This window comes from Lineus longissimus, chromosome 10 (assembly GCF_910592395.1).
Source record: "Lineus longissimus chromosome 10, tnLinLong1.2, whole genome shotgun sequence".
Taxonomy (NCBI): domain Eukaryota; kingdom Metazoa; phylum Nemertea; class Pilidiophora; order Heteronemertea; family Lineidae; genus Lineus; species Lineus longissimus.
Genome location: NC_088317.1, coordinates 4,814,616 through 4,834,225, shown reverse-complemented (window position 1 = coordinate 4,834,225; position 19,610 = coordinate 4,814,616).

The window sequence follows — 19,610 nt, the reverse complement described above, 5'->3', positions numbered from 1 at the left end:
TTAAATTCATGATGGGATCTTTAATCAATTTGCAATTAGTCCTGGCAAGTCGATGACAGCGACAGTAGGGTTGGGATTGATATCTTCGGCTGTGGTCCGTGAGAACTCTCGGGCAATATTCGTCCTTGGGTGGTTGTAAATTGCAGCTCCCCAAACCCAATTTTGACGCAAAAAATGTGCACACATTTTAGTTGTGCGCAACTATGTCGTTTGTTGTCGGTTACTAGCTGTCGACAAGCCTGAGAATGCTAGTCACCAAGCCAGGACCCCAGCACTGGCAACAACTCAAATGTGTTTGAGGCACATAGTCTATCTCTTTCTCATTAAAAACTGACCCAGTTTTTGGTTAAGGAAAATGCGAAGTTTCAAAATCCAGAATTCGCAAGTCCTCCGTAACAGAATCTTTGAATAAACTCTAGTATTCTGTACTCTAGCCTCTGCGTTCGAGACAGGGGTTAAAATGGCGCACTATAAACTGTGGACCTGTCAGCGATACTTATGCGCAATAAAAGACTATCTGACTCTCCTGTCACTCGGTTGACTGGCGCACAGAGCCATCCACAATTTATGCTTTTCCTTCGAATGATCCATATGTGTTTTATGGTTAGATTATTACCCTGTAAACAATATCAAACCAGTTTTGCCATTTTCTTGATATGGTCAAGAACTTTAAGGCGCCTTATGGTACACCGCCCCTTTGTTAACGCTTTAAGGTTTGGGCCGCTTATGGTTTGATGATTAGGAATGAGCACATGAAAATCGATGGCATAACTGAAGAATTCTAAAACAAAATGCCAGACAGATTGCGGTCTTAAGTCTAAAGTCTTAAGTTTAAAAAAGAAGCGATATTTTGATGATAGGCATTTGTAGTACCTTGATATTAACAATATTGTACTCTTGCGACGAAAGACGATTTATTATGTATTCCAAAAGCAATAAGCATTGGTGACGGTCACATAGAACAAAAATTTGTGTTCAATGATACAGCAGTTGGCAATGTAATCATGTGATTGGGTTTTGTGAAAATTGCACATGGCTTATTTTGGCTCCAACTCGTCAAATAGTCCATCTATATTGATGTGTATTCATGCCTCACTGGAACGATTATGTTTGTCAACCACATTTTTAACATTTTACACTTTTAAGTTTGGTGACCAGGAGGAGTACATTTGGTTGGGTTCACCAAAGATGACACAGTCTTTCGCCTTCAATCCCGAGTTGCCATTTCATTTATTCAGATTCAGACACACCAATGATAGCTTTGAGCATGGGCTTCAGTGCTATAGCGATGATACAGCATCGCCTCACAGCTAAGCTTGGATTGTGTCAGTCTGTTTACAGAGGAAGGAACTACGGAAATACGGGGATTGGGGACCGGTGGGATGAAATGATCGGAAGTGTAGACATAATGAAAGTGGGGGAGCACTCTGAACGATAGCATTGGATGGACTGACTCTCATGCCATACGTCAATAGATTGGGTATATGGTATGCTTTACTCTAGATCGTTTAAATAGGCGGCTTTCGCAACACTAAAGACCGAAAAAGTATGAGGGTCTGTCCTACCATGTTTCTAACCTAAGCATGTTCCAAGGTCCAACATTTAGGGCAGGAGATCTCAGAAATGACGCTGCGGCTTCTGAGCCTTGTGTCGAGAAGAATTCCCGTCACTTTCACCTTGAGTTGGGACACGTACCATCATGGATACCCCGGCGCGATATCCTGAAAGAAAAACTGTGGACAAAAATGCAAATATTGCACCGGGGATCATTTTATCATTTAAAGGCCAACGCCGTTCGTCTTGGTTATATTTTCTTGTGGCATGGATAACTGAAAATATACATCACCATCGTGCAGCTATTATGCACGAAAATGCACTGAGACTTGGCACTTATAGTATATAGATGTCTCTCTTAGAGGACAACTGTGAAAACAAGGGACCCTCCTTTTGGTCCAAAATTGGTCACTTTCATTCAAATTACGTTTGTAATCAGGACACCACTCCATAAAGGACAGCAACTCTTAGTCCCAGTTGTGCTGTATATGAATTTGCATATCACTCTACACAACATCATTGTTGAACGTACATGTATGTATTCACACAATTGGAATATTTCAAATTTTACAGCTTCAATTTTCGATTTTTTATTTCAATTAACGGAGAAGGCCTTTAAGACCCTCCACATGCGATAGATCAGCTGTAAAATGACAGTAATAGCACCAGCTGTGGCAACTCGTCCCGGTCGATTGTGCCCATGAATTTCATATCAAATTTACGCGTCAAATGAAATCAATAATCTGGGAGAAATTGAGATTTATGAAACAATTAAGACTGATTTGAATAACAATTGATGGAGAGGTGACTGGTGTGGGTTAATGAGAAGGTGAGTCTTATATTGCTAGAGGAGAGGGATGAATATTGCGAAACACCTTGGTTACAATGCAGTATAATTTCAATGCGTAATGCATTGAGCCTCGATTTGACCGTGGTGGTTTTGGGGTCGCTAGGAAGACCGTTTAATTGGGTTTGTGTAAAATATGGAAGCGGTCAAAAGTAAGAAAAAAGCAGTCGAGATCACATTTCAATGTTGATAGTTTGAGGTGTTGCAGACATTTTTTAATCGTCCTCAAGTGCTCAAAATGGATAAAAAAAAATCCATTGGGCAAATGAGAATGATCGGAATTGACCAGATAATGTACATGAACAATGGGCACGTGTCGTTAAATGCATGTACGTACTGGGCCTTTGGAATAGATAAAGAGATTTACCTGTTAAAATGTACGAATATGGTCATATCGTAGCAATGCACAAAAAAAACGCCAAGCAACTAGCCACCAGCCTTCGTGTTTTCCCAGCATCTGCGAGCGCTAAAAAACCTTTGTGACACAGAACCCTCATGAAGTTCCCCTGTGTAATTTTGTTCGCCGCTGTATAAGGGTGGTGTAGTATTGCCTTATCATTACGAAAACATTATCAAATAGCTCGTGGGGTGACTGAAGTTTTTAACCAATAATATAAAAGTTCACGTAATTCACGGTTTCGTTTTACCTGTCGGCCTTGCATATTTTTTTCCCTCGAGAGCAGTGAGCTGCCCAGACTTACCTTTTGGGTGCAAAAGTATGGCCGATCGTGAATTTCTCAGTAATAAGACTGTTCAGCCACTCTTAAAAAGAGCGAAGAACGATGAAGTGCAAAATATGTAAACGTACTTGATGGACTACTTTTTAAGAAGGTTTCTCCAGTTCCTCGAACAACTAGGAGGTATGCATATGTACCGGTATCGAAGATGATTTACGATTGTCGCGTAAAATGATAAGCACAGGACTTAATTAGCACATGACATTTCAGACCTCCGTACTTCGTCTCGTATGTATGGGTTGCGAAAACTGCCTATTATTGCTAGAAAATAACATTCGATTCATATTCTGTCAATCATAAAGGTAAGGGTGTCAAGTTGCACATAGTGACATCTCAAGAAAAATGATAAGGCAATTAACAGCGACAAAGATGCTGACGAATTCAAGGCTTTCTAAATGAGAAGATGGCAAACTTTGAACATAGCCTTCAACTGTTATTTCAAGAATAGAACACAATAAACAGATCAAAACACCTTGCATGACAATCTCTCCCTCGCGATTCCGCGCAGTATTTTCCCAGATCGTTCTCAAGATAACAGAATCGGGTTGACAATCCATTGCTGATTACCCTTCTTAAGATGCGGCCGTCATCAGTCCGCGCACCTGTGACAGGGGCCGAGCTCTGTATCAGGTCAATCCCCGGTCAGGGAGTCTGGGAACCTTACCCCTAGCTTCCCAGTCCGCTGCATCCGACAGAAATAGCATCCTTTAACTTGCCAAGGACATTCTTGAATCTGGCTACACCCCTTGGATTAACTTCGATAATGCCAGATATGGTCCTTTACTTTGAAGGAAGTCTTAGCTGCAAGTCTGATATGAGAGATTCGCATGACCTTTAACCTTTGGTTTGGCAAATAGTCGTCAATTCCTGGGGAAACTCGCCACACATCTAAGCCAAAAGTGGTTTTCTTCTGCCTTCTGCAAAGATTACACCAGTCGAATGCTGATACAAAGCATTTGAAATCAGAAGACGGCTTCTAGATTTCACTGCCTTAGCTAAAAAGAATCAGTCGAAATTCTACCTGTTTTTTTAAAATGTTCATCAAGTTGACCTTTCTACTGATAGTTGGGATCCTTTGCTGAAATCTACGACTTCACTTGGCCAGACGACACCACGAAGGTTGAGGTAATTTGCAAAAGTTGACTGGGATAGATACCAACGGATTGCGGTAAAAAAAACCATCTAACTTAAATGCCGAGGAGAGCAAAATCAAGTTGACATCATCACTTTTTTTCTCGACCTTGACTCCGGTAGCGGATCCGCCAGTCAACAGGATGCAAGGCAGGATGTTAAGAAAAAATAATCGAGGCTATTGTGGTCGCTCGGACATCGATATGCAACCTGACTGAATGTGTTTTGAATGGATGCGCAGTCCGCAGTGAGCGGTTGCTTATGACAATGGAAAACAACATGCAAGGTTTGTTTCCCCAAATATTGACACACGAGGCTCTTTGATCGCAAATATCCCTTCAACGATGAGTCTACCACTCGGCCCTAGCTGGATTTTTTTGGCAATGAATTTCTTTGGGTCGCTCAGGTTCCTGTCTATATATGTCGGGGCTGAACAACAGTTAAACCCTCTTCTCTGTAGCTGGTTGATTCCTCGGATAGATCCGTCATAAAAGTGAAGGCCAAGGCATATGCTTTGAAAAATATGTAGCCTATAATGAACTATTTTGCTCTGCAAAAACGAAATGTAAAGTACATGTTAATTAATTGCTTGAAATAGCGAGCATTCACCTTGGTTATCTCATTAAAACAATTACCCATATGGACCTGACGTTCTGTGGGTGTGTTCACTTCTTGTAATGTCCATATGCCGCTGGACAAACGCAGGGATTTTAACCATGTTCTAAATACGTCTTCCTCATCTCTTGTCAACAAGTGGATGAGACGCTGAGACAAGATAACACTTATCACTATCTTGTCCATCGCCTCATCCTTCTTCCTTGTGGGCTACATTTAGAAATACGACAGCACAAAATTGCCCCCGGCTCATTGAGTGGATTTTCAAAAGTTAAACTCGTAAATGTCGGAGTCTAATAATTGCTTTCGTTCTGAAAAGACTGCTCTTTTATTCACTAAAATGATTTAATTTCTAGCCTTAAAGAAAGGCCATAGCAAGGTCTAGACTCGTTGGGTTAATGCTTACGTAAAACCATTTACCCTGATTGACTTGGCGTGACTTTCACAAACTTATTTTTAAGGTAAGTCTAAAATGAGGACAGGACATATGGCCGGGAGAGCGGCAGCTCCTTCGACTTCCTGCAGGAGCGAAATACATGCATGCTTGCGCTATACGGTATTACATGTTCATCGAATTCAGAATTGCAACCAACTGGACGCACCAAGGAGTCAATGATGAGCGTAAACAGAAATGTTATTCAAGTTAAACGTAAACCGCCTTCAAAATAAAACGAAATGACATCCTCGATGTTGGTGAAATTGGGCGAATTACTCCAAGTCTAAAATGTCAGGCTCGTCAGACACTGGGTGAAATATACAATTCTGCATCTAAGAATACACCAGTCGTCGTATAATGGCAGGATATTTTAATATCACCTTGTTATTTCCGCCACAGTTAATGTGCACTGGAAGAAGTCAATTTATTTTGTATCCTTGCTGGTTGTGTATTTTACTGACTATTTCTCGATTGCACCTTCTGAACTGACACCTTTGCTCCGAAAGGCCATCGCAAAATATCGTTTTTAGTACATTTGTATTGGAGGCACAATCATTAGATATAATAAATTAAGTAAAGTTTGTAATCATTTTTCCTTATCTCGGTGTTTTTTATGTAAACTTACCAGGAGGAATGCAAACGATCATTTTTACGAACCCCATTTTTACTTACCCAAGTTCACAACCAAATACTTGAAATGACAAGACATGTAGTTGTGTAAGTAACACTGTGAAATGTACGTTTTCTTCGGAACTGTAATTATGAAGTTGTTTATATCGACAATCGTGTTCAAGCCCATCAAAGACGATCCTTTTTAAGACAAACAAGGTCTGTCAGGCCAAGTTTTATGGTGTAAAAGGAATTTCTGTCCCTAGAAGAAAGAGCCCGGGGTACAAAGGTTTTATTTGTCAATTCATTGATTACGTCTAGGGGTGGGGGCAGCAAATTTATACGAAATACCTCATTTGACGCCATTTGATATGAGATAAAGAACAATCAACTGTGGTAACAAGAAATGCCACCAGGTCTTCATAAGTTCCATTTATGACCGTGTTCCCATCGGGTAAGACGCCCGGTCTGCACCCAGTCACCTTGGCTTAACATATGAGGCTAGGTGTGACATTCTATTGACAACATTTCCCATCTAGCGTCTTGCCAAAATAGTGTGCTCAAAATATCAGGGCGACTGCTCCTAGTCTTTTTAGTTATACTAAGCTCTCAGTTCAATAGCTTGAAGCTGTTAGATGTTTTCGTAGTGTTTTGTTACTGCAGGGTTGGTGTGGACCACTACTTCTGGATGCTGTGTATTGCACTGCGGATGCATTGTACTGCCAGTACCAGTGCAACTCTCGCGACATCGAACGTGAAGGCATCTACTTCTGGATGCTGTGTATTGCACTGCGGATGCATTGTACTGCCAGTACCAGTGCAACTCTCGCGACATCGATCGTGAAGGCAGCTACTTCTGGATGCTGTGTATTGCACTGTGGATGCATTCTGCTGCCAGTACCAGTGCAACTCTCGCGACATCGATCGTGAAGGCCGCTACTTCTGGATGCTGTGTATTGCACTGTGGATGCATTCTGCTGCCAGTACCAGTGCAACTCTCGCGACATCGATCTTGAAGGCATCTACTTCTGGATGCTGTGTATTGCACTGCGGATGCATTCTGCTGTCAGTACCAGTGCAACTCTCGCGTCATCGTTCGTGAAGGCCGTGAAGGCCCATGTTTACACAGGAGAACAGTTCTGTTATGAAGCCCTTACTTTCCCAATTCCTCAATTCTTTAGAAAGTACATCTTTCTGATCCTTCAGCGGGGATTCGCCAGCCTGAACCAATGGTGTATCAAGAGACTCTCATTGCGTTCTTTAGATTTCTTAATATTTTCGCGCCTAAAGGCAAAACAATCGGTACACAGCGAAAGTATGTGCAAGCTGTTTTATTAGCGTATATGATACACTACAGCCAATATGTAGTATCATGAATGGTTGTGTTAAAGATGAATTTGTAACTTATCGTGGTCTTCCCTGGGGCTAGGCTCAGAGAAGACAACCTCATTGAATAAATACCAGCACAGGGACAGTCAAATAATAAATTCACGTGCACGCAATGCCTCTATTTTTGTAATTTGTGAAGTGAGTGGGCACAGGCCAGTCATATTGGGATACGTAGGGGATAGATGGCATGGTTATGGTATAAAAAGCTTACTGAGTGCATGTAATGTAAATACAGTCTTAAAGAGAGAAAATATCCAAGTAGTTTTAATCAAATGTAAGGACGTGTACACGTCTGGTTAAAACTCGGCAATTGGTCACTATCATTCTCATCACCAGTGGCGTATGATGGCCCTATGACATTCGCCTTTTTGATTCTGCTTGCATCTTGCATTAATTGTGCATAACAAAGGCCTTGGTTACAATGTAGCACTAATTACAGTGAATAAAGCAGTGTGCCTCGTTCTGGCGGCAGCGGTTATGGCGAGGCAAGCAGCAGTCATACCTTCAGTTTGGTATCCTAAATTCTTCAAGAATCGATCTTTCGACTGACCCGCTCAAAAAGGTTAGGTGATACTATTTGTAGTCCTGTTTAAAGTATTTTTATTCTCAATTGTCGGTGTCGCACAAATTTTCTGTCAACAAATGGTCAAGAGCAAAATAAACTACAATGCACAGGTTGGGAGAGTACCCTTGTTTAAAAAAGACAACGTAAAGGTTTAACCTTTTTTATTTTGTTGTCTTTTTTTCCTCGACTCATCTATTTGTGTAGCTTATGAAATGCATATATGTACATGGATGCATAAACAGACCAAACCGACAATCTACACACATTCTACAAGAAAATGCACTTCAGAATGCATCGCCAATACACTGCGTGTACATGACACTACAAACACAATTTAAGTATGTGGACTTAGTCAGACCTGGCCTCTTTATTGAGATACTCCACACCGACTGAAGCACTCCATAACGGCGCTCAAAATGTCTGCTTTACTCAATTTGCCCTCCCTTCACCTGTTTAAACTTTGGAAGCCTTCGCTGCGCCTGCAGTTGGTCGCTTCCATCCCTTGATATTGCTCCATACCGGCGGAGAGGAGGCTGTGTACACAAATTGAAGGCTGGATCAACACGGCGAATACCAAGGCGTGGATGTTAGGAGGATTCAGCGCAATGAATAATTCTCAATCTGAAATAATTCCGACTCTAAATATAAAGTCACCTTATTCGTTGAGGCTATCCATTCCTTCTACTAGAGGCGGACCTTAGGCGAATTTGACTGAAGACCTGAGGAACTGGGCCGGGTTGAGTTATACAGAAGCTGGCACGAGTTCTCAAGAATATCGTAGAATATTTTTGATGTCATGGAATTCACATGATCATTGGTACCTCTTCTTGACAGAAGTTCCTCATAGGGTATGATCATCCTGTTACATGTATACTACGTGTAGTAATAACATTCGTTTCCATGAGTTCCATGTGAGACCCTCTACCGTTGACCTGGCAAACTCGACTGCTCACCCAATCATATGCGCCTTAGATACATCAGCGCCACCTAGAGAGTCAACCAGCGCCCCCTAGTGCGTGATGTAAATACGCCATATCGATTATCGGATCCTGCCAATTTAGATTAGTAATCACAAAGTCTCCTGGAGTCCGGCCAGAGCAGCTGTGTCCCCATACCGAGAACGTGATTATTAGAGTAAACCGCATCCTCTCGACACTGCAAGGCAACATCGTGAACTTCCCTTAGCGGACAGCTCTCTATTAAGGACAACCTCATAAATCAGGACACTAGTTTTGGTCCTAGATTGATTGTTTCCATTCAAATTGACCTCTCTAATCAGGACACCTATCTAATAAGGACAGCACTTGCCATCCCGAGAGTGTCCTTAATAGAGAGGTTCTACTGTACTCAAGTAAACCACATCCTCTCAACACTACAAGGCAACATCATTGCCTCATAGATACAAAGTCTATTGATGCACTAGATACTCTACATTCATGTTTTAAGGTCAGTGGCAAGTATTCTTGACATTACTGTGGTTTTCCTCCGTCGATAAGTTTGGATACACTCGCTGATAATGAATGGATCAAGCGAGCAAAAGAGGCGGTGACAAATGCATTGGATACTTGGTGCAAGGCGCGTTAATACCTAAATACCAACTGACCTTATAAAACTGAATACATTGTACGTATACACACGCATTGATACTGAGGAATGTTTCTTTTGTAGGACAGTACAAATATGTACGTGTTCATGTATAACCGCAATTATGAGAATAACAATAATTCCATCCAAAGGCCAACAATATTCATTGTAATATTAGTATCACGGATGGTTTTGAAACTCAGCTTGAAGCATCACTTCTCCCTTGTCTTGGACAATGCCTTATTCTTCCTGATATAAGTGCTTCGTATTGTGGACACACTGCAATACAACATTATCACAAAACGAGGGCCATTCATCGGGTAATCAAATCACAGATGCTGAGTACATAGACTCGTGGCAAATTGTAAAAAAGTCAACTGAACATTTTTTAGAGCGCAATATCCGGGTTAGGGAGTTTTCGATACGACCCTGAAACGTCGACGTGAACGCCTATCCCAATGTTCGACTCCGTTATCAGGAGGTCAAACAACGGAATAGGTGTTTACCTTGGTGTTTCGGGGGCTTTGCGAAAACTCCCTAATAATACACGGATAACGGATATTTCTCGTCATACAGGTCGCCGTCGATGTCATCCCAGCCCATCGGCACAAGACTGAAGATATATTACAGACAGCCTGACCGCAGAAGAACGGAAGACGACGAAGAACAAGATCTCAGCCAATCCCGAAGATAAAAGTATCAGTATCTTTACAAGGGCCATGGTGTTCAGAACGACTATTGTCACTTATGTAGGCGTTAACTAAACATAGCGCTATCTCCTTCAGTAAAGTCCTTTATAAACTTCATGCCAAGTTAAGCTAGCACCGGCGTTAGTTATAGAACTTGTTTTAAAGGATTCGATCGAGGGGGCACGACGCAGCGATATGAGAGCACTATGTCACAATAGAGTCAATCATAGCCCTAAAATATGATGAAAATTGCCATGCTAACGACACAAATAAATACTATCTTTATTCTAACTTCTTACATTTTACTGTCAAGTGGTGTAAGAGTCACCAAATACATTCATGTCCTTCAACACTTCTAAGCTTTTAAACATTCGTAATAAAAAGGCAAATAGACAAGTTCAAGACGACTTGAAAAGCTACACCTATTGAGTCAATACTTTGCCTTTTGTTTTCAGAAAGTGACAGTTTAAGTGATGCTCATCTTTGAAAGCTTTAGCGTCAACATCGAAACAAAAAGACGCCAGTTTGCTGATGTAGATTTCACTTCCGAGTACGTAATGCTTACAGTCGCTTGAGTATGAAGTGTTTTAGGCGCAAATACTGACATTTAAAAGATTTGAAGTCTTGCTGTAATCGAGAATGGAATTCTTCTTTTCAGAGAAAGAGGGAATTTTTGTCTCTGGTGATGAGAATTTCCTGATCTCATGAACTGAAGCAGTAACAGGGCGGAAACAGCCTAAAATCAGTGTAAGAAAATTGATGTTAGATATATAAAACGTATTTTTTGTAACATTCGCCGCGTTTTGTCTTCTCTTCATGCACCACGGCCAATGTGGATACGGTCCTAGAAAAGAATTGTTGGGTTATTCCAAAATGCTGCAGTTTTATGGACTTGATATTTCGAATATCTCATTCTGTTTTAGTCCGTTTCCGCAAATTTCGCAGTTTCCCCTAAATTGCCATGGCGCCCTGTTTTCATTATACAACACGTTGCAATCTAGTAAATTAAGGTTATACATGTACTAAGGAATGTACACTCATACAACTAAGGCCTATAAACTACAGGCCCGACAGTTTTCAAATCGACATAAGGTTGCCATAACAAAACGGAAAAACAATTAGAGTACAAAGTATTCTATATGTTTTTTTTCGCACACAAAGCCTATGATATTTTAATGATCATTTCATGCAGAAGTTTGAATAGTACCATTATGAATGTTGAAAGGTGAAAACTCTTCGTCACCATTAGAATAAGTGATAGTATTGTAGTCTATGCATATAACCCACATCAAATTGTTCAATTATTCTATGCAAAATTTTCAATTCTCGAGAAACATTCAAATACAAATGTAAATCATAAATTCATTTCCTATCAATTGCACATGTTGCGTCCAGGTGTACTGATAGTTGCCACTTGCAGTACACAGTGTCAGTCACCCCGGGAAAATCAGCACCACATTTCCCGAGCAATCTCATCGCGATTGTGATGCAAAGTTTTTTAGTAAAATATTGTGCGGGTTAGCCAATGCCAGACAGCAGTGAAGACACCAATCCACGACAAGACTGTCCCCTGCACCAGGACTTACGACAGAAATTCTGGCCCGTAGACACCAATGTCGAGGAAAAACTTTGGGGAACACAGCATGACCTCGAAACGACAAGCCGCTTCATCTCCGCCGCAGGTTAGCCAGGTTGAACGCAGAAGTTAGCTAGATGACTTCGGAGAAAAGGATGACATTCCCAGAAAATCTTACCTCAAACCGAGGAATACCCTCGGAAAATGTTGTGCTGATTCTCCAGGTGGTATGTGCACCAGACATATATGTGCATTGAAAATCTCCTACAGAGCATCCCGAGCAATTATAAAGAGGTGCAGATCCCACATGCCGCGGCCAAATCGCTCCCACCTCCGACACACCCACGGACTGCCATCGCGTCTCGAGATCCATATCGCGCTCGGAAATTATCGCGGGGACAATCAGCGCCCCGATCAGCGTATGATAATCTCTCCGGCGATTATCACACCATCAACTCCTCGTGACTGTGCTGGTTTGGTGGTATCTAACCTTGGCATCGTACTATATCACCGTTCGAATGACTTTCTTAAACTAGTAGATCCATATACATGTACTACTAAAACATTACGTTCCCCAACTGTAACGTTTAAATTGGCGTGCACCACTTGTGAAATAATCAACTGGTCTTATATCAGCGAAACTAGAGTTTAGCCAAGTCCACTATCGGGTCCTTTCTATACCTCAACAATTTGAACAGCAAGGATCGAAAATGAAACTGGGTCGAAAGGAGTAGGAGTTGTTTTCACGCGTTCTCAAGCACGCGATTTGGCGGGAAAACGCACCCATGGTGCATGCTGATGAAACTCGGCCAAGTTCGGGCCTTATGTCAACATGACACGGCACTCTTCAGCGCAGCAAACATAATACAGTGTATCATAATGTACACATTTTGATGATCTCCGTTCCCGACGAGTGGCTGAAAGCAGGCTGTTGACCAGCCACTATTTGCATTACAGTTTGAAGTAAAATTTAGAATGTGTGCATATCTCTTCTAGCTGTACGGGACTCTCGAGAGGGGCTGGGGGTTTTACAACTTAACCCTTTACGACATTTAGTCATTTCGGGTACATGTCTCTTCTTCATTTTCAAGGAGCAAAACTCTATAACTTACTTTTCCTCGTTCTCTTCTTGAAAGTGAGAAGTACCGGCAACTAGCTAGCACAGTGGAATATGATATGATGATTTGGCCTAGGTCTCTCGTGATTAAATCCTTAACACATCAGTGCATAATAGTGAGGACTATTAAGACGGCGGACTGACTTCACTTTCACGCCTACAATGGGGTGTCTACTTTGGTAAAGAGATTTCGTGTAATTTTATTCTGATACACAGTCACAAGGTGTTTACCTAAGGTTACAGGGCTTCATGCATTTCATGTTGGCACAAATTACGTCACAACTTCGAGAATCAAGATCGGCGCGAAACGATACGTACCCTTGACACAGTACAACCGTATCGCACTTCATGCAACTTAAATATGGCTAAGACAACATTCACCCGTCCACGGTCCTCAACCGCGCAAATGCAACCACAAAGATTGCCACATCCCGAGGACAAAATCCACAACCTCTCAGAAATAATTAAGGGCACATTTAATTATGCATTCTTCTCGCATTTCTACTTATCCAACCAAATCAGATTTGTTGTCATTCATAGCTTCTTCGACACTCGAGATCAGAAAGCGTTTTTTTTTGTTGCAGAATTGAAATAATTTCTATCCGCGATGAAAAGGAATATAAGTCTTGATTTGTTTTAACATGATGATAGCGTGGTGGACGGCTCTTCTTAGCCTCTTCTGGTTATTCATGTATGATCAAGTATCGGAGCCTAGTGCCTCTTTAATTATATTTATTCAAATACATGTACTGGTAAAACAGTGGAAAATGCATGTGTTATGTTCTAGCGAGGCGAGCTAAAAAAATAGCGAGCGCCAACAAGCCATGACGCAACGATGAAGCGGACCATCTTAGCTAAAATAGCGGTGTCGATTTGGCAATCGAACTCACTCCTTGAAAACGTGTTCGTCTGATTGTAAACTATGCTCTACGCTATGACTGAGGTTCTCTTAGCCGCTAGATGAAGTGGCTGAATCTGTAGCACCCCTTGTTTCGCTTCATGTCGGCAGATTGTGTGACTCAGTAGTGTTCCATGACATCATATGCCATCAGTTCCGATCAATCCGTAAAGGGTTACTAAGTGTTCATATATCCTGCACCGTCCTGCGCCCATCGAAATGTATTCCAACACTCCACGGGTTCGATTATTTTTTCATGCACACTCATCATTCAATACGTATGAAATTGGAGATGTATTTCCAAAGTTCCTGATGGATTTTCAGTCGAGGAGCATTGATCTGTGTTAAGGTGTATCACGATGTGAGGACAGCTGTTTTTAGGCCGGGGAAAGTGGTAACACCAGCTCAGGGTAATCTCCATGCATGGACTGGGGACGATTTGACTGACTCTTGCTTTTTACATGGCACAGAACAGATTTCTCTGCAAACTTGATGTTGACACTACGCGGGAAACAAAAATCGTTATACAACTCGCCGTGGGAGATTAAATGTATGGTTGATGCGAAAGCACGAAAGTAAAATTTGAGAAATGCTTTTTTCGTTAGAGATTTTTTTCCCATAAAACTCCTCACCAAATATAACCGTAGGTTTATCAGGGCGGTCAGTTGACATCCATTTCAGGCTTGAGCCAACGAAGGCATCTTGTCATTTCACCTCATTTCCCTCCCTCTACGGGCGAGAGGGGAACAGGGGTGTTGAGATCATTGACTTATCACGGGCCTCATACGTATATTAGTCCTTTTTCTACAAAGGTTTATCGGTAAACGTATAGGGATCTGGGATAAGTCGTTGTTCTCAACCTCCCTATGGTGACCCTGGCATGACCGGATGGTGAGTGCGCGACTGACCGGGCCCAAACTAAGTAGGAGGAATAGCGAGTGCATGTCCGACGCTCGACGGCTTTCTACCAGGAGGACAGCATGCACGTGTGTCATTTAGGACCAGAGATACATGTACTTCCAATTTTCTTCTGCCCCAATTACATCGATTCACCAGTTCCGGAGACACTGTCTCCATCATGTATGTATCTTGGTAGTTTCCATGGCAGTGACGTTGGTGGGGCACTTCAGGTTTTGGCCACGTTGACCCAAATGAGTAATTTAAGATCTTCATGTAGGTTTAAACACTTGAAGTAAGGAAGAGGTGCTTCGAGGACGTGTGCGACAGGGCACCACAGAGGGTGAGGTTATGTGAAATTCAGTAGTTTCATTTAAGTGGGCAGCAAGTTCCAACTGTAAAGAACTGATTTCACTAGACCAGTTTCCCGCTTTTGTTGGTGCCGCGGCAAACCTGCACTTGATTCGCGCGGTTATTTTGTAATTCAAATTACCTGCTAGCACATTTGCTGGGGAGCTGAAGTGTCATCAAAAGTCGCCGATCGCATCAGCGGATAACTCTAAGGTACAAAATAACCGCTGAAGCCAAGTGTAGTTTCGCTGCGATGGCAGGGAAACGCTCCTCCAGAATCATTCCTTAACGGAATGTTATGAGTGCAGGGCAACTTGCCGCTGAGTCTTTGATAAAAATTGTAATTGACAGCACTGAAGAACCTCCTATTGACAGTGAGAAAGGTGTGAGCGAGATGTGCTAGCTCTTGGTCATCATCGTCAAAGAACTGCCCCCATAAATGGCTGATACTTGTAGATACATGTAGGTCCCCAATTCAGTGTCCAAGAACTGCTGGGCCAAAGCTTGGATAATAGCATGTGGCACCGACGAAACCGCAGTGATACGCACTCCGGTTTACAAAGCATAACTGCCCCAAACATCGCCGACACTTGTAAATGAGCCTTCAGTGTGGCACTTTGCGAAACCAATGAGAAGCGCAACCGCAGAAGAAGACTTATTTCGAAGGCGTCAATAGCCAAAGTTTTTTTCAAACTCTTCCCTGAAGTACATGTCTCCCTTCCCCAAAGCAATAGTGGCTGATCACGTCCCATAACCCCGCTTCTGACCTCCTGGCAGTCAACACAGCGTATCCCTGCCACGTTTACACTTTAAACCAACAACAGGTCGGTTTGTCAAATACTAATACACTTCAACACAGGCTCTCAAATTAGTGCATCAATTGGTGAAATTAGTTTTAACCTTCTTTAAACAACTCATGGTCATATTAGCAGCCTAAATGTTCCTCGTCAGCAGTGTGTTAAATTCAACTTGTTTACTTTTGCAGGTAGTTTGTTTGTCGTTGGTTGAGTCACACATAGCTATATGTACAACAATGTGTGCACAGGAACAATGGTTCGCCATTGCTTCACGTTCATGGCCATCGAAGATATTGTTGGCCAAGAGAATAAAAGTAACACTTTTTCCATTCATTACACATGTATAATATGAGAATGAGTATTTATCGTGGTATTTCATTGACGGCTGAATGAAAAGATCGCTTTGGCTTACAATGGCGACTCGTGCCGTATCGCATTGTACTTTTTCCATTGTAGATATCGGTACATAATAGTCGATATCGTTTTGCCAAAGGAGTCAGCCTTTGGCACATAAAGAACTAGCTAACCAACGCACTACTCAGTCAGTACTAAAAAATAGATCATGCTAGCTCCGTGTTAACACGTCTCTCTAACAAAATTGCGCTGACTCTGTGTTGACATCTCGCTGCATTACATGTATACCCTCTCGAAAATTAAGAGTTTGCGGCTTTTCAAAACCCGTTTAGGGTTTTTCGACTAAAACAAATATGCACCCAATACAGGTTTACCAGGGAAATAAAATAGTTCTGAGGGTTTCTGAGCTTTTCAAAAACCTCAAATGTTTTTTCCATTTTCCTGAAAAAAAGCTCTGCAGGATGCCCACTGTTATTTGTGCTGGCTGAAAAACTCTGAAAATTCTCCAAAATGTTTATTTCTAGAGCGTACTGTCGCACCGATTATCATCACACTCTTCTGCAGAAATAATAAGCATAGAATCCGACGTTTTGGTTGACTATACCCATGGCACGAAGCAGACTCGTGTAACCAGACAATACACCACTTTTTATCGTAATATCCTTGACACGTTGTGGCCGGAATGCTGTTCTTTCATGAATGCAAGTCCCCAATAAAAGCGTTTGTCAATGATGCTGAGCATAACAAACGACCGTGATACTTCATAGAATTAGCCCGAACTGCGAATCTAATCAAGGGACCACACCTGAGCTCTTCCCCAAGCAATGTTTCCGTCTAAAATGCCTTCCAGTGATATCAGAGATTTCTTCCTTAGGGCTCCAACAAACATCCTTGTCCTTCCCTAACCCACAGGCCATAGCTAATCCGACGACAAGAGACAATGACAGTCGCAGTGTTGTCACTGGCGAAGACATAAAATCTCCTCCAGCGCGTCGCGTCCTCTCCCAGAAGGTATTGACACGTTTGTCCCTTGCATATGTTGCTGCGGGGACCCCGCAGAGGCGGGCTAACTCATTCTTTCATAGTAATAATAATTTAGTGCTGGTAGTGTGGGTTTTGCAGTATCCTAGTGTAGCATTATGATTTGCCGGATCAGATGCAGCGACAAAATCAGCAATATAAGTTTCATTGTAGACCCGGTGTGAACATAAATTTAGTCCAAAAGGAGAAAGGTTCTACCCTATTGTTCGATGATGGATAAGGTTTTGTACTTATAGAAACCACTGACCTTAACTTACAATACGTAGATATCAGATATATCAGATATATCATATTCAAAAATTGTCCAGTTGGTTAGCCTACCTTCAATGCCACGGTTTTCCTTAACAAATTGTGCATTTCAGTACCTGTACATGTAATTCTCAAAAGAAAAGAATTCAAGAGAATAAACCCCCCTCCCCCAAATTGTCCTTTGAAGTCGGATACTCTACCTTTAAAGGATCAACATGGTCAATCACCATATTCCCACCACCCCAGTTGATGTCACTCGACTATTACCCGGTAAACGGTCGTAACCCTACCCCCAGGCGATACGGCCACCATAATAGTAACTGGCTACCGGACTTACTAGCTATGCTAATTTGGCCCATTGTTTACTTATGCAATATGCAGGTAGCAAGGGAACACATATGTATAATGTATCACTGGGCATGACGTTGGCCAATACGTAAGACATGTTGTTTTGGTTGGCCACTGAGCGATTCAATGTACTGAATGGGAAATACGTCGACTCTCATCATAGAGTAAACAGATCCAATCATGGTCGTAGACACGTCGATCCTGTATCGTCGAGCTATACACTCTGCTTATTAAACTGAAGCTTCAACCCCAACCTCCATTCTGCAACTTAGAAACTAAACAAAATAGAAGTTGTCTTCAGTCATCTGCAGCACATGATGCAACCTCGCTTAAACGTCTGAACGATCGCTCTGATGCTCCGACTGAACCCAGAAATAATCTCAGATAATTGTACCAATTTGACTAAAACACCTCAGGAAAAAGTAGCCCGCCATTCTGTCATTACTCTAATAGGTTATAACACCTTCAGCAATGCTTAAAAGGATTAATGCTCAACTCCAATTCCAATTAGAGTGATGGCATCTCCACACAGCCTATAACAATTTAATTGAATTTATTGACGAAAAGCTTTCTTGTTAATTGAACAGCAGTGTTGAAGCATGTGTACACGAGGGGCAGGTGATGGCCCGGAATGAATGAACTGCTGACCCAACAACTAATCAGAGATGGTTTAGAAACAATATGAAATGAGTAACCTCATGATAAAGTGTGATCTAAGAAAAAAGCAATCTCTACAGCAAAGGTTATGATTTCGTCACTCCGGAAATTCCCGAAGGTTGTCGAGAATCAGCAAGGATGACGTCTGGTGTTGGTTCGTGTACCGCGTAGCCATCCGCCAGTGGGGACACAGGACTCTATTCCAGGGGACATCAGTTCCTGTTACAGGCAAATGGAAACACATCATCAGCCATACTCAAACACCGTTCCATGATAAAGAGTTAATGTGTATACGACGTATATATTTACTATTGATCAAACATGAAACCTCTCCACATTTCAAGGGGGATTCCCTATCGTTATGCATTGTGTGTGTGTGCACTATATACTACTGTACATCCTCAAGTAGTTTGACAACTGCCCAGCGGACGGAGTTCTTGAAACCTCATTCCCATGAGATACAGGCAACGGAAAACTTACCGAAAAAAGTGGAGTTTTCACAATGTCTTTTTTAGATGTTTCGGTTATGTAAAAAACATGAGAAAACATAATTTGGTAATTTGAATTTTTAATATTGTCTTAAGTAGGCGACCTAGCCACTTACACCACTTTTATTGCAAATTTGAATTCAAAAGTTACAAATGTGATTGACAAATCATGCTGGATGATTTGAACTTCATTCAAATCGTTTATTTTTTCACTCAAACTGGCCAGAAACAGAGCAGAAGAAAGACCATGTGCTTCCTGCTGAACCCACACATCATCGCTGCTCGCTAGTCCTGCTCGTCGTCTATTTGACAAGGGCCTGTAGTGTTGTTCCCTAATCTAGTGCCACCTTTGTATTGACAGAGGCCTACTCCGGGCGCCAACAAGAAGACTTCCTTCCAATGTCCCCAATAGTCCTCATCAGGAGATCCGACGTGTTACCAGAGGCCCGCAGGAAATCCTCGCGCAGCGGTCCCCCGTTACCTCCACCGCTGCTGTTTCGACTCCGGAAAAACTTCCATGGGAAAAGCAGTCAACTGAGCCTTGCACGTAGGTGAAAATTCGTTAATTAGTCACATTAATTATTTAAGCGCTAAAACTCAGAAGTGGAAAGTAAAGCCAATAATATGTCGACATTACATATTCTGACAAAGTTAGGTTTGATGCCGCTTTGAAGTCTAAGG